This window comes from Phodopus roborovskii, unplaced genomic scaffold (genome assembly GCF_943737965.1).
Source record: "Phodopus roborovskii unplaced genomic scaffold, PHOROB, whole genome shotgun sequence".
NCBI classification, from domain to species: Eukaryota; Metazoa; Chordata; class Mammalia; order Rodentia; family Cricetidae; genus Phodopus; species Phodopus roborovskii.
The window spans coordinates 822,263-835,455 of NW_026125648.1; the positions used below are offsets into that span (position 1 = coordinate 822,263).

General features: G+C 42.9%; 1 protein-coding gene across 1 annotated transcript in view; it reads right to left on the reverse strand.

The window, feature by feature from the left end:
- Positions 1-12,638, reverse strand: part of Rtl9 (retrotransposon Gag like 9) — a 67,575-nt gene extending 54,937 nt beyond the window's left edge. The window contains exon 1 of the mRNA XM_051177969.1: positions 12,549-12,638. The gene's annotated coding sequence lies outside the window, so the exon portion shown is untranslated. The remainder of the gene's footprint in view (positions 1-12,548) is intronic.
- Positions 12,639-13,193: the final 555 nt, after the last annotated feature.

The window sequence follows — 13,193 nt, forward strand, 5'->3', positions numbered from 1 at the left end:
AGTACCATCACGATGGTTAAAAGAGGGGTGCCTATGGCTAGTCATGGTGTTGCATGGCTATAATAGCAGCATTCAGGAAATACAGGCAGCGATTGAAGGCCAGTCACAGCTATAATGAGTTTGATGCCAGCAGCCTGGGCAACATGTGAGGTTGGAGGTGCACCCCTCATGTAGTTCCCTTGGCAGGGAACTGACCACAAGCCAAAGTTTTCTACAAATTAGCTTATGATGGTCGTTAAAGGACAGAAAATGACCATCATTGGCATTTGACCAAAATTATCCAGAACCTCTCCGAAGCAAATTCTTCCCTTTCATGCTGGCAATGGGGGAGGACACTCCCTCTCCAGAGTACTAGTGTTCTTGGGGACATTCCAGTGGGGTTAGAAAAAAATGGCAAGACCCAGGAAGTGTCTATCCAAGATCCCCCATCTTCTCCCCACAGGTTTAAGCTGCCAACCCCTTGCCCTTTCACCACTATGGCCTCTTGCTGGGAGCTCCTGGTCCCCAATTTCATACCCACCCTTTGCAGCCCCACATCCTACATTTTCTTCCTCGGTGGATTAGCTCAGGAAAGGCTAGAGAAATTGTAATGTGACCTTTTCGCAATGAATGACCTGTATTAAATGAAAAAACAACAGCACCTTGCAAAAATCCATGTACACAAAACCTCACAAAAGGCTCTGACTCACAGTTAAGATAAGCATCGTGAATAGATTTTTCAAATGTAATGGCAAAGCCTTATTTATCTCCAGATCCCTATTAGAGTGTTCCTATAGTTCCCACCCCAAAAGGAAACGCTTTGGGCAACTATAAGAAAGATTGGCAATTCCAACAGCCTGCACAGTTTGCTTGCTAAAAAGCTACCACGTGTATTTTGTTGTTTCCTGGGTATTGGTATAATACATTTTACGTGTGAGTCAAATGTTTTTACTTCTGCCACGAGAAATCTGGAGTTACAGGAAGTCTAACAGGCCTAATTAGTGAGGGTTTAACTTAATCCAGTGGTTTTGCAGCAGCCCTGATGGAGTCAGGCTCACTCCTGCAATTAATGGGAACTAAGTGGTCAAAATGGCCTTTAAGAGCTATAGGAGAGAAAAGGTGGTTGAGTAATGTGCACAAATAAGGCCCATTCTCCTGAGATAAAAATAACAATCGGCGATACTGTGGTTACCAATAGTGGTTTTTGTTTTCTGTTTGTTTATTCTTTGTTACTTTTTTGTTTTATTTTGTGGGTTTTTTTTTCATTCAGGCTCCCATTGCACATATTATGTGTTGCTTTCAACTTTCTGTAATTATAGTCTCATGATCAGATAGGGCTGTCTTCCCTTCCTATTGCCAGTCATCATGCTCAAGAGAAATCCACTCATAGCCTCATGACTTTGCCCCGCATGCGTATTTTCAAAGACATTACGTCTTAGGCCAGGCAAAATGAAACTGGGAAAGCACCATAGAAGCAAGAAGCCTATGGTGTTCGATGGCTATGCGCTTTTTGCGGTCCTATCCTGAGCACGAGGCCCCAATTTCAAAAGGAAAAAGCCTGTACAGACTTCAGAAGACAGCAGTGAAGATGACTAAAGGACTGGAGAAGGGGACCTAGGACAAAAGGTTAAAGGCATTAGGATCATAAAGACGATTCAGCCCCACAAGAAAATAATAAAACAAAATAAAAGTATCTAGGGTTGTCCTCCTTTAATTGATGACATAGGAAAAATGGTATCGGGAAACATTTTAGCTTAAATAGAAAAAAAAAAAAAAAAACTTGATAACTGGTCTCCTTAATCAGTAAAGACCACTCTTCATTTCTTTTCTTTTTTCCTTATTTCAGTTTTTCAAGACAGGGTCTCTCTGTAACTTTGGAGCCTGTCCTAGAACTCACTCTGTAGACCAGGATGGCCTCAAACTCAGACACCTCTGCCTCCCAGGTGCAGGGATTAAAGGAGTGCACCACCACCCCACTCATTCATTTCTAAAGTACCTTGTGAGCCCAACCTTGGGGTAGACTATATGCTAGGCCCTAGTGGACCTCACATGCAGGCCTGATCATTAGAAGACAGGGGGATGTGTGCTCCAATAGAAAGAACTCAAAACACTTAGGATTGTTCAAAAGTGATCGAATGTATAATGCGGCATATGCATATGTTACAAATCTTCTCTAGTGGGTGTCTGAGGCCATCCACAACATCAAGTACCTAGGTATTTCTGCAGCAAAAAAAAAAAAAAAAAAAGGTAGATGTTTGCCAGGGTTTGGTAAACTAAGACTATACGTAGCCTCATACCAGTACAAATATGGCTTCCAAATGAGGTTTTTTTTTTTTTTTTTTTTTTTTTTTGCAACTTATAAAGGCTGTCATTTGCTCAGAGCCTTTTTAAGTTTGGAATCACAGATATGGGCCTAAGAGACTGTGTAAGGGGAATCTGGCCCAACACCAGAGCCTGGGAATGCCAGACAGCTGCAGGCTGTGGGTAAAGTACATGCCTGGAAATGCTTGTAATGTACCTCTGCTACCCTGTGCAGCATGCTCTCTCTCACTCTCTCTCTCTCTGTGCCTGTCTCTTTCCCCGTCTCTCTGTCTCTCTTTCTCTCTGGTGTGTGTGTGTGTGTGTGTGTGTGTGTGTGTGTGTGTGTATGTATGTATGTGAGAGAGAGAGAGAGAGAAATAAAACAGAAAGGTATCTTTCTTCCCCACATGCCTCAAAGGAACAAGGTCTTTTGAAACCTAATGCTCAGTAAGTCGGTTGTGTCGTCATACGATTTCAATCATCTTGTTCTAGAGTTTTTATGAACACGTCCACGAACTTTCTAGAATAAACACCTTCACGCAGGACTTCTCAATATGATAGAATCACTGTGTTTCTGTGATAGGAGTCACGTCTCTGGCGTTTGTGTTCTGTCAAGGGCTGGGGTGGAGAGAGCCTGATCACCCTGTTTCCTCTCTCATCCAGACTCCAGAAGATGACAGGGCCTAGCAGGTGATAAGGAAAGCTGACAGCCCACAAGGAGGGGCACCACCTTCTGGTTATCAGGATTGGGGAACACCCAAGTTACCCTCTACCGGCCAGGCAGCTTCACAGAGGGGCAATTTCCCTTGTGGGAAAACAGCCAGTAAGCTCAGCCACACCCTCACAAGTTGTTTGCTTCCTGGGGAAAAGGAGGCATTCTCTGGACTTGTTCTTCTGTTAGGAAGACTCTGGTAAGAACAGTTTTCGTCTCCCACCTACACCCAACCATCTCCTCTACCTAACAAGCTGGAACCCTCTGTTCAGCCTTAGATGCCTGCAAAAGCATGTCTTCCCCTCTGGCCCAGTCTTCCCCTCCGCCCTCCAGAAATCTGAGCCCACATCATTTCAGGATGAGCTCAGTTTATAACCACTCCCTTACTCCCTCTGAGGCCTGCCTTCCCAGCCCCAGTAATTCCAAAGCACACATCTGTTGCAACACACAGGGCCCACCCTAGGCAAAACTGAGCTGGGGACATGCTCTTTAGTCTGCTGATTTCCCACACCCCCGCACCCCACCCCTGCTTGCACAGCCTTCCTCTTCCTTGGGGAGTCAATTCCCTGGAACCCTTCACTCCCTTCTCCCTGACAGGAAAGCCTGAGATAAAGGAATTTGCAGTGCATATAAATAATAACGCTTCCTTGCAGAGTCACCCCTGCCAGACCACCCCTTGCAGTCTAACTCAAATTAATTGTATAGTGATGATGGGGTTCCTGGCATCGTTCTCAAGTTTAAAAAAACATGTTTGTGGACTGAATGTCTTCCTGGTGTCCGCTGAATTATGGATGGAGGACCACCAAGTCAGCTCTGGCCTTCTTGATGGAAGATGGACCATGGGAACACTCCTCCAAGTAATGAACTCTTTTTTTTAAAAAAAAAAATCAAAACAGGTTATGAAGTCAAACATCTGGAGATATTATCTGGAAAGAGGATCAACCTGGAAAGTCTGGGCTATAGGGATGCCAAAGGTCCAGTGTGCTGGAGGGGAAGGAAGAAGACACGTAAAGCAGGGATGTGCTGGTGGAAAAACGAAGTGAGGGGAAAAGCAGTGGGGGAGAGGACTGTGTATGTCAGGAGGGGTGAAGCAGATGGCAGTAACAATGGATTGGAGAGAATAGTGAACTTCTCAGTGCTCGCTTTACATTGAAGTTTTGCAGCTGTGTTATCTCACGTCATCTCCCACCACCGCTCAATGAGATGGGAATCATTATCAAATCTATCTTATTTATATTTTTGTTTTGATTGCTTTGAGATAGGGTTACAGCAAGTATCCAGACTGGCCTGGAGTTCACTATGTAGTCCAGCCCAGCCTGCACTCTTGCCTCTGCATCTCCAGCATTCTGGATTACAGGCATTGTCACTAGAACAGGCTTGCAGGAGCTGTTTACAAAGACAAGAAACAGGGTCACTGCAGCTGTGTGCTGTGTAGCAAGTCATACAACACATGAATTGTAGAAGCTGGGCTCAAACACTGATCTGATTGTTACACATCTTAGGTATCCAAGGAAGGAGCAAAGCAACTTTAGCTTTTGCTAGGAGGAAGAGTCGCCAGACACCACATGTCCCCCACTATGGCATAAAAGCATCCACAGAAGCAGGCAGTGGTGGGCATCTAAAATACAAGCACACGACTGAAACTCCTCTCACAAGAAGCACCAACTCTTGGGTTAAAGAATGCTTTCAAGATAGCCATGGTGGCACATGCCTTTAATGCCAGTACTTGGGAGGCAGAGGCAGGTAGACCTCTATGAGTTCAAAACCAGCCAGGTCTACAAAGCCAGTTCCAGGACAGCCAGGGCTGTTACACAGAGAAACCCTGGCTTGAAAAAAATAAAATATTTTCTGGGAGGCTACAGATGAGTATAGATGTGTGTCCTGGAAATAAAAGTGATTGCAACAAGTGATTTACTTTAAAAACAAAACAACACAACAAAACCAGCATAGCCTAGAGTCCAGCCACAAAGTCTTGCAGGAATTGAGAAGGAGAGGTGCTGAGGAGGTGAGCTGCCTGATGGATCCACAGAACACTATGGGGAGGTAGCACACGGGCAGGGTAACATTGTGACACCAAGTCTGAGATATGTTTGAAGTCTGAAGACACAAAATACAAATTCAACTGTTTTGCCCAGAGCTGCCCTTCGTGCTCCATACTGACACTGAAGAGATGGCAGGGAGCAAATAAAGGCACTAGAGGTTCAGGCCCTGGTTTCCAAACTGACCAAGTATAAACCTCCACACTCATCAACCCCAGTCTGTGCTTTCAAAGCGCAATGACTGGCAAGCATAGGATAGACATCTGCATTCCAAAGGGGGAAAACGATCAAGAAGAAAGGGAAAAAATCATGTAAACAAGTTCAAAAAGAAACCAGCAGAAAACATTAAATATGAAGATGTTAACATAATCTTCCATTCCAAGTGCATCCTCTTGAACCACTAGAGCCTAAGTGCTCAAATTACTGGGCACTCCAGTCTTTTTGCTGTTACCAGGCTCTGCACATTACAGCAGCTTGCAGTGGCTAGAGTCTCACACTTGCCAGTGGCCAGTCTCACACTCTCTAGGTTGGAGTCATGCACTAGTGACTCAATATATGTGGGGCCTCAAAGATAGCCTTTAACCGGGCTCCACTGGGCAATTGCCCTGGCAGGGGACATCTGTTTTGACCTGCTGTCTGCAAAAGGTTTCTGTCTCTCCCTCTAAGACTTTTTCAGCACACACTTTGAAATCAGTCTGGAGGCCTCTGTGGTTCCACAACTTAGCTCATATACTCTGAGCATCTACAGAGCTAAGCAGCCTATGAATGTAATGGAATCTTACTGTTTGTTACTGCCAAAACTGGTACCCTGGGGCCATGGATAAGGAATTCACAGGACTGCTATGCTAAAATGTGGGGAATAGGCTCAAGGTAACAAGTGCTAAAATTTCCTTGGCTGCTCTAGTTTGATTTCTGTTGCTGTGGTAACCACCACCATCACCACTACCAAAAATGACTTGAGGTTTATTTGGTTTACACATCCAAGGTCACAGTTCATCACTGAGGGAAGTCAGGACAAGAAGTAAAGGCATGAAGCTGGGGAGGCAGAAGAGGCAGGAACTGAACCAGATGCCATGGAAGGGGATGTTGCTTACTGACTTTCTCCTTAGGGCTTGCTCAGACTGCTTTCTTGTACAGCACAGGACCACTTTCCCAGGGGTGGGTGGCACAATGGGCTAAGCCCACCATCAAACATCAATCAAGAAAATGCAACCACACACTTGCCTACAGGCCAACCTGATGAAAACATTTTCTTAGTTGAAGTCTCCTCTTCCCAGATGACCCTAACTTATGTCACGTTGACCAGAAAGAAGGAGAAGGAGAAGAAGGAAAGAAAGAAAAGAAAAACCACCTAACCAGCACATTGGCCATTCTGGATACCTTGACTTCAGGGTCCTAACTTGTTTTGAAAATCACTGCAAGGCCTTTAGAGTCACTCTCCCATTATCTAAAAGTGCCCAGCTTCCTTTTAGTCATACTGACCTCTAAAAAGCAGTTGCATAGGATTCTCTCCCATGCTCAATCTTCAATTCCACACACTATCAGGATGGGAGGTTTCCAGACCTTGTGTTTTCCTTTCCTTTAGTTCTACATGCCATCTTTAACGCATTCCTCTCTTCTTTCATTTTAAAGTAAATAGGCAAAAAGAAGCATTTGTGGCTCTTGAATTTTTGGCTGGTGCTTTATTTCTCCTGTGAGGAATCCTAGTGCATCATTCTTAAGTTCCATTAAGTCCTTGGACATGAATATGACTCAGCCAAGTTCCTTGCAACTGCATAACAAGTATGACCTTTATTTCAGCTTGTTACATTATTCCTCATTTCTACCCGAGACCTCATTAGAATCGCCCTTAATGTCCATATCTACCAAGACTCTCACTGTTCTTTTTTTCTGGTCTCTTACAAGAACTGTGCTGAATGCATGCATGCTTGCTTGTGTTTTTCCCATCTCTAGAACAGAGAGTCAATCAATTTCTGTCTATTACAAACTTACCTGTTCTATGATACTGAGTTACATCAGTGCTAAATGGACAAAGAAGACAACTGGGCATCCTGCAGGGGTTCAGGTCACATGCCTGAATCTCCCCTAGGCAGGACTTGCACAGTGGTAACTCAACAAATCTAAGGCTTAGCATCATGGCTATGCCAGGCATTGCCCTGGTTGAGGCTGTCTGCATGGTTTTATGCCTTATGACAAGACTGGTCTGGAAGTGACTATGTAGCCCAGGATGGTCTCAAATTCATGGATACTTTCTGCCTCATCTTCCCAAGTGGAGTGCTGGGATTACAGACATACTGCAACACCCAGCATGAAAACGTACCATTTATGACCATCTACATTTCCCCCAACCTGCTCCCCTAAGGTCTTCTAATTTCTATTCATTGCTAGATTCCAATCTTGGTTGAACTTTTTCAGATATTTGGTATAGAAACAGACACACTTCTCAGTTCCAATTCTCTCCTTAGTCTAAATTTGGTTGTTATAACACAAAGAAATTGATTGGCTCTTCGTTTTAAAGCATGGGACCTCTGAGATCAAGGGGCTGGCACATGAAGCATGTCATCCTGCCACATCATCCCAAGGCAAAAGGTGAAAGGACCAGAGAGTGCAAGAGGAAGTGGAACTCATTTTCATACCAGATCGAATTTCACGAAAACAGATTCACACTTGTCATAGCAGCATTAATCCATTCACACTCGGATGGTCAAAACCCAACAAATCATTGGTAAACAGAGTAATCGGTTATAATCAAGACACGTGAAAGAGAGCTGTGGGAGCACCCAGTGATACTGAGAAAGCTTCCCAGAGAAAATATTTGCTAGCACATTTGAGGATTAAGTAGCTACTTTTAGGCAAATGAGTAAAGAATGTGTAAGGAAAAGGGAAGAGAACAAAGCATGACAGGCTTCTGTGGAGCATGGAGCTATCTGCAGTTCAGGATGCAGTAGATGTTGAACAATCATGCTAGAGAAAAGAGTAGAGGGGTAGGATAGTCTTAAGGGACAGTTCTGAGCCTGGAGAGAGATGAAATTGAAAAGCTAGAATAATAACCACATGATATGTGCACTGAGCAATTAGAAAATACCTACTATAATAGGGAAGGTAACAAGTAGATTTGCTATTACCGAGGCTTCAGTGTTACTTGGACATTTAGCCTAACGTTGAATTACATCGGTTCTATAATATATGCATACGCTGGCACACATACTATTTTTCAGAAGCCGTTTTATAAATTTCACATCTAGCTGTGCAAAAGAGGTTCCTTACTACACAAGCTATTCAGAATAATCCCGGGGAAGAAGAGTGGAGAATCTTAGCAACTCTCCTAAGCACACAGGCCATAGCCATATACTTAGCACATCTCTCTCACCAATGTTGAATGGCTCTAGCAAATTCAGTTGAACAGAATGCCTTCCCTTTGAAATTTGATCTCTTGCCAATTTATTTTAAATGTGGTACTTAGTAATTCTCATTAACTTGCCTTTTCCTCCTATCTGTTCCTTGCCTTTATTAATAATGCCAGATATCCCTAGGTTTAAAAAAATGAATATTTTTCAATTCTTTTTAAGCTCCATGGAATGCTCTCTTCGTTAATTATCTTCTGATTTTCTCTGACTCATCCATGGCCTCCCACACTAAGATCCCAGGCTAGTATAGATTTTATTGTGTAGCTGTTTTTCTGTGCCTTCCCATATGAGAGAATCAGCAGGTTATATTAATCATTAATTTGTGAGGCAGGTCACTTTTCACATCAGCTCTCCTAACATGTCAATTTTTATCACATTTCATACAAAAATGTACTAAAGAAATCAGTTCTACCTAGGTAAGAGCCTTCTGGCAAAGCTTTTTGAGAAAAATGAGTTAAAGCAAAAATGATTTTATTTCATTTAGTCCCAACAAAGTAGGAAAGACCGGGGCCACCGCTACCTACTAGAGAACTGTGAGGTTAAATTCAAAGTTGTGCTTATAAGAGGTGAGAGGCCAGAGTTTCAGCTTTGAAATTTGACCACCTTCTGTTTAAATTCCAGCTTTACCATTTGGTTGCTGCAGACCTTTGGTAAGAGTGTTTTGTTTGTTTGTTTGTTTGTTTGTCTTTGCTTTCATTTCACTGAGCTTAGACTTCTGTCAACTGTTCAGGGTTGAGTGGAATTAAGATCATGCATAAAAGTGGAAAATGCTGAGAATGGGGCCTGGCAGTAAATGGTCACTTAGTAAGCTATAGTTACTACTGTTATCACTATCATCAGTCCAGTCTACCACAGAGCAAATATAAGACTACAAGTCAGGAGTCCAAGTTGTGTTCTTAGCTATACCACTAATAAGGCAGAGACACTGTGCCTTCTCTGTAGCTCAAGAAACTGTCTCTATAAAATGAGATCTGCTGATGGATCTCATTTTTTTTTCTTAACACCCAATAATCATAAGAACACTCATTCCTAATAAGCGAGAGCACGGGGCTCAAAATCATTCTCAATACTGGGTTCCAATTAGCTTCTCTTGCACAATTAAAGTTGGCAAATGAAATGAAGCTTATTTGCCTTCCTTCAATTAAATGAGCTCAGATGTACCTTTCAGGACAAGCATTATATGGCTCTGAGGGAAGAGTGCCCTGTAATAATGTTGGCATCTCAACTGAGATGAAGGGCTCTGAGTTCAGAGAGCGACTTCCTGTGTAAGGAGATGAAAGCAAACAATTCAGCTCTGTGTGACACATTAAGATCCACCTAGATTTATGTTTGTTTCTTCGCTTGTGTCTGAGCTCTGTGACCTTTGGCAAGTTGCTTAACTCTCTAAGCTCCGTTTTCCTCACGTGTGAAAGTAGTTAAAAGATGGTTTTGCAAGGGATGTGTTAACATGGTAGGAAATTGGACAAAGGATACATGTACTGCCATTACAACTGTTTTGAAGATCTAAAATTATGCTGAAATTTAAAAGCTTATTGAAATTGAGCAAAAAGGGAATTGCCCTGAGGAACCTTGGAAAACAACTAAAGTAAGTATGGTAAAGCTCCTAGTTTGGTTCTTTTATTTGGTTCTTTTACATGTCCCCTAGGGACATCTCCCTTTACCTACACATTCAGATTTGTAGAACACCTAAAGAATCAGGACATATGTTTGCTAGACTGTAATGCAAGCAGGTTGACCAGTCTGGCAACATTGCAACTCAGAGCCTTGCTGCCAAGCGGAAGCCCAGAAGGCAAGGTCTGATCCTCCTTAAAACCAATGAATGTATCTCACATGGCCAGAAAGCAAACCAGCTGGCCCATCTTTATTGACCTTTGGATGTATAGTGTTGTGGTAGGTAAACACAAGGGGTGAAAAAGAGAGAACTAGACTAAAACCTAGATGATGAGATGTGCCCATAGACAACCAGGGAAGCAGGTTCTCACTTCATTCCCCAAGCTCATGCTTAAAACAAAAGCACTATTTCCAGCTGGACCTTGAGATAGCCAAAAATGTTAGTAGGTGATGTGGGAGAAGACAAGAGGAGACCAGTGCTGTCCCAAGGTTTCTTTGCCCTCTAAATCCTTTTCTTTTTTCTGATGTCTATTGAAGTGTAGAAGGGTGTAGGTGGCATAGCCTTTGTAGACTGTTTCCCAGGTCTGGTGGGTTTGGTCAAAATTTGGGAAAGGTAAGACATTAGAAAGCAAGAGGAATAAAGAAAGCAAAATATTTTTCTCTCTCCCTTTCTAACTTGTTTGATGTCTAACAGTGACTGGGCCTCTTTTGTGACTCTGGAGTTACTGATGAGGTTACTATTACCAGAATCTGACCCAGCAGGAAGTTTTAGCATAGGAATAGTAGCCTGAAGATGCAGCTCCTTCATGGCTTGCCAGGTCCCCCACATTGAACCCTACTCTCTGGAAATGGTCAAGAGATTCTGCTTCCTGGGTTGAATGGCCATCACCTGTGTTGCTAATTCTATGCTCTGAACCCAGAGTCCCTGAAATCCTCAGGTTCTGCATTATGGATTGGACTCAAGGTAATGGATTCTCTGTTAGCCAACAGCCCAGATTCCTTTTTCCCCGCTAGCCAATTTTCGATTTGGAATGCAAAATTTTTAATAAACTTAGGTAGAAAATTTGGGTATGGGGTCAAGGAAGTAGAAATGGCCTGGGAAATTAGAGATGGAGGTCAACTCAGGTTGGGGTGCATCTAAGGAGACTTTCTTGGAAATGGGGAGGGAGTGAGTAAACAGAAGCAGCTATACTAGTCCTGCTGTTTCTTATGTTTGCCCTGGCCTCTGCATGTTCTGGGACTCCAGAGCAGGTCTAGGCCTAAAGGGAGGGGAGAAACAAGGTCACAGAATCCAATCCAGGAATAAGAAGAGGGGCAAACATAGGAGGATGTCATTGTCCTGTTTTTAAGTTGAGGCTTTGGTGAAAAACAAACATAGGAGTCCAACTGATCGTATCAATCAGACTGTCCTAATGGACCATTATCAGACTGTCCTAGGGAAAGAATTTGCTTGAGGCTAAATGGCAAAGACTTCAATAGCAACAGAAGCCATGCAGTACCATCCTAAGGACAGTAACCCCTTCACTTAATTTCCTTGCAAATTGTGTTTGGGACTACATAGACCCGGGCATAATACTTGAGTCCCATTCATCTGCCACTAATTGACTGTGTGACCTTGTGCAAGGCACTTAATAGCTCTGTCTCCATTTCTCTTTGTAAAACAGGGCGAGGGGAGCCTAGGCCCCTTCTTACCTAAAAGGGTACATTGTGAATGGTCAGTAAGCATCAAGCTGCAATTCCAGCTCTGAGCTACAAAAGATGCCCATGACGTTCTTCTTACAGTGGTTGAATAAGACAGACGAATAGGGTAATTTTGTGCTCAATAGCATGGTTAGAAAGGAATTCTTGTTAGAATAGTTTGGGGTAATAACAATTGCCGTTTATTTATGAAAATATGCTCAACTTATTTAAGATGCATGCTGAGCATGTATAGCTAAATGAGAGGTGCCTAAGATTTATTTCAAAATATTTAGGTAAAGCAAAAAAGAGAAAAAGAAAAGAAGGTAGTTAGAACTAACTTGAAAAATCTTAATAGTTGTTAAATATGGGTGCATTAGGGGTTTATAATAGTTTTCTATTAACTTTGCATATGCCTCAATTTTTCATAATACTTTAAAAAGCATATATTTTAGAGTTGAATCTGGATTTAGCTTCATTTTTAAGCCCTTATATGGTGAATATATTTGCAGCTTTGAACATTGACTCAGTATCAATAGGTGGATTAGACAAGAAAAATATAGAATCAGAATTCCCAAGTGGAAGAAAGTGAAAGATATTTAGGTGGGTAGGGTGACTGAGGCAGGAGTATAAAAAGTTTGACACCAGGCTATGTTACAAAAATGAGATCTGGAGCAGAAAAGGGAGAGAGGGAGAGAGGGAGAGAGGAAGAGAGGAAGAGAGGGAGGGAGGGAAAGAGAAAGGGAGAGAGGGAAAGAGAAAGAGATCATTTAGATTTAGATTTTTCTATGGCCAGAAAAAAATTAAAAGTGTCCATTTTACCTTCTCTAGTGTTCCTTCAACTTGGAAGACCAGAGTGTTGTCTGGTAACTTCTCTCTTAGACCCTGCAGACACTCTGTGACCTCTGCTGTTATAGTCAGCAGCTAGACAGGTCTTAAGTCCTCCACGGGGGTACCATGGAAACCAGGTATGGGCTGCATTCCTAGCCTCTGAGTGACTCACCTAGTCCTACCTAATCATCCTTCCTGAGAGACCTAAGGCCCCCTTAGATTACAAGCAAATGGCCCCTACCTCCCTCCCCTGGCTATTTCCTTCAAAGCTCCACAGACTTGTGTAACAGCAGTCAGGAGGCAAAAGTTAAACAGCTGTGAACTGACTCCAGATGCTTCCATTTAGTAACATTCTAAGCAGGTCACCTCCATGCTCCATGTTGTTAGGGTGGGACAAGATGATGCATCCCTCAGTGAATAACAGGCAGATTCCTCAGCACTGTACCAGGAACCTGCCCACATCTTCAGCCATGGTGAAGAGAGACTGAGAAGTGAGCTAGAATGTCTTTGAGGCAGGGCCTGAGGGTTTGCCTTCAAGGAGTCCTCTTTAGTATGGGTCCTGGGGTAAATGAGCACTTGCTCATTATGCAGGAGACCCTAGATCCCTTCCTAGTACAAAAAAAAATCCTGAATTGA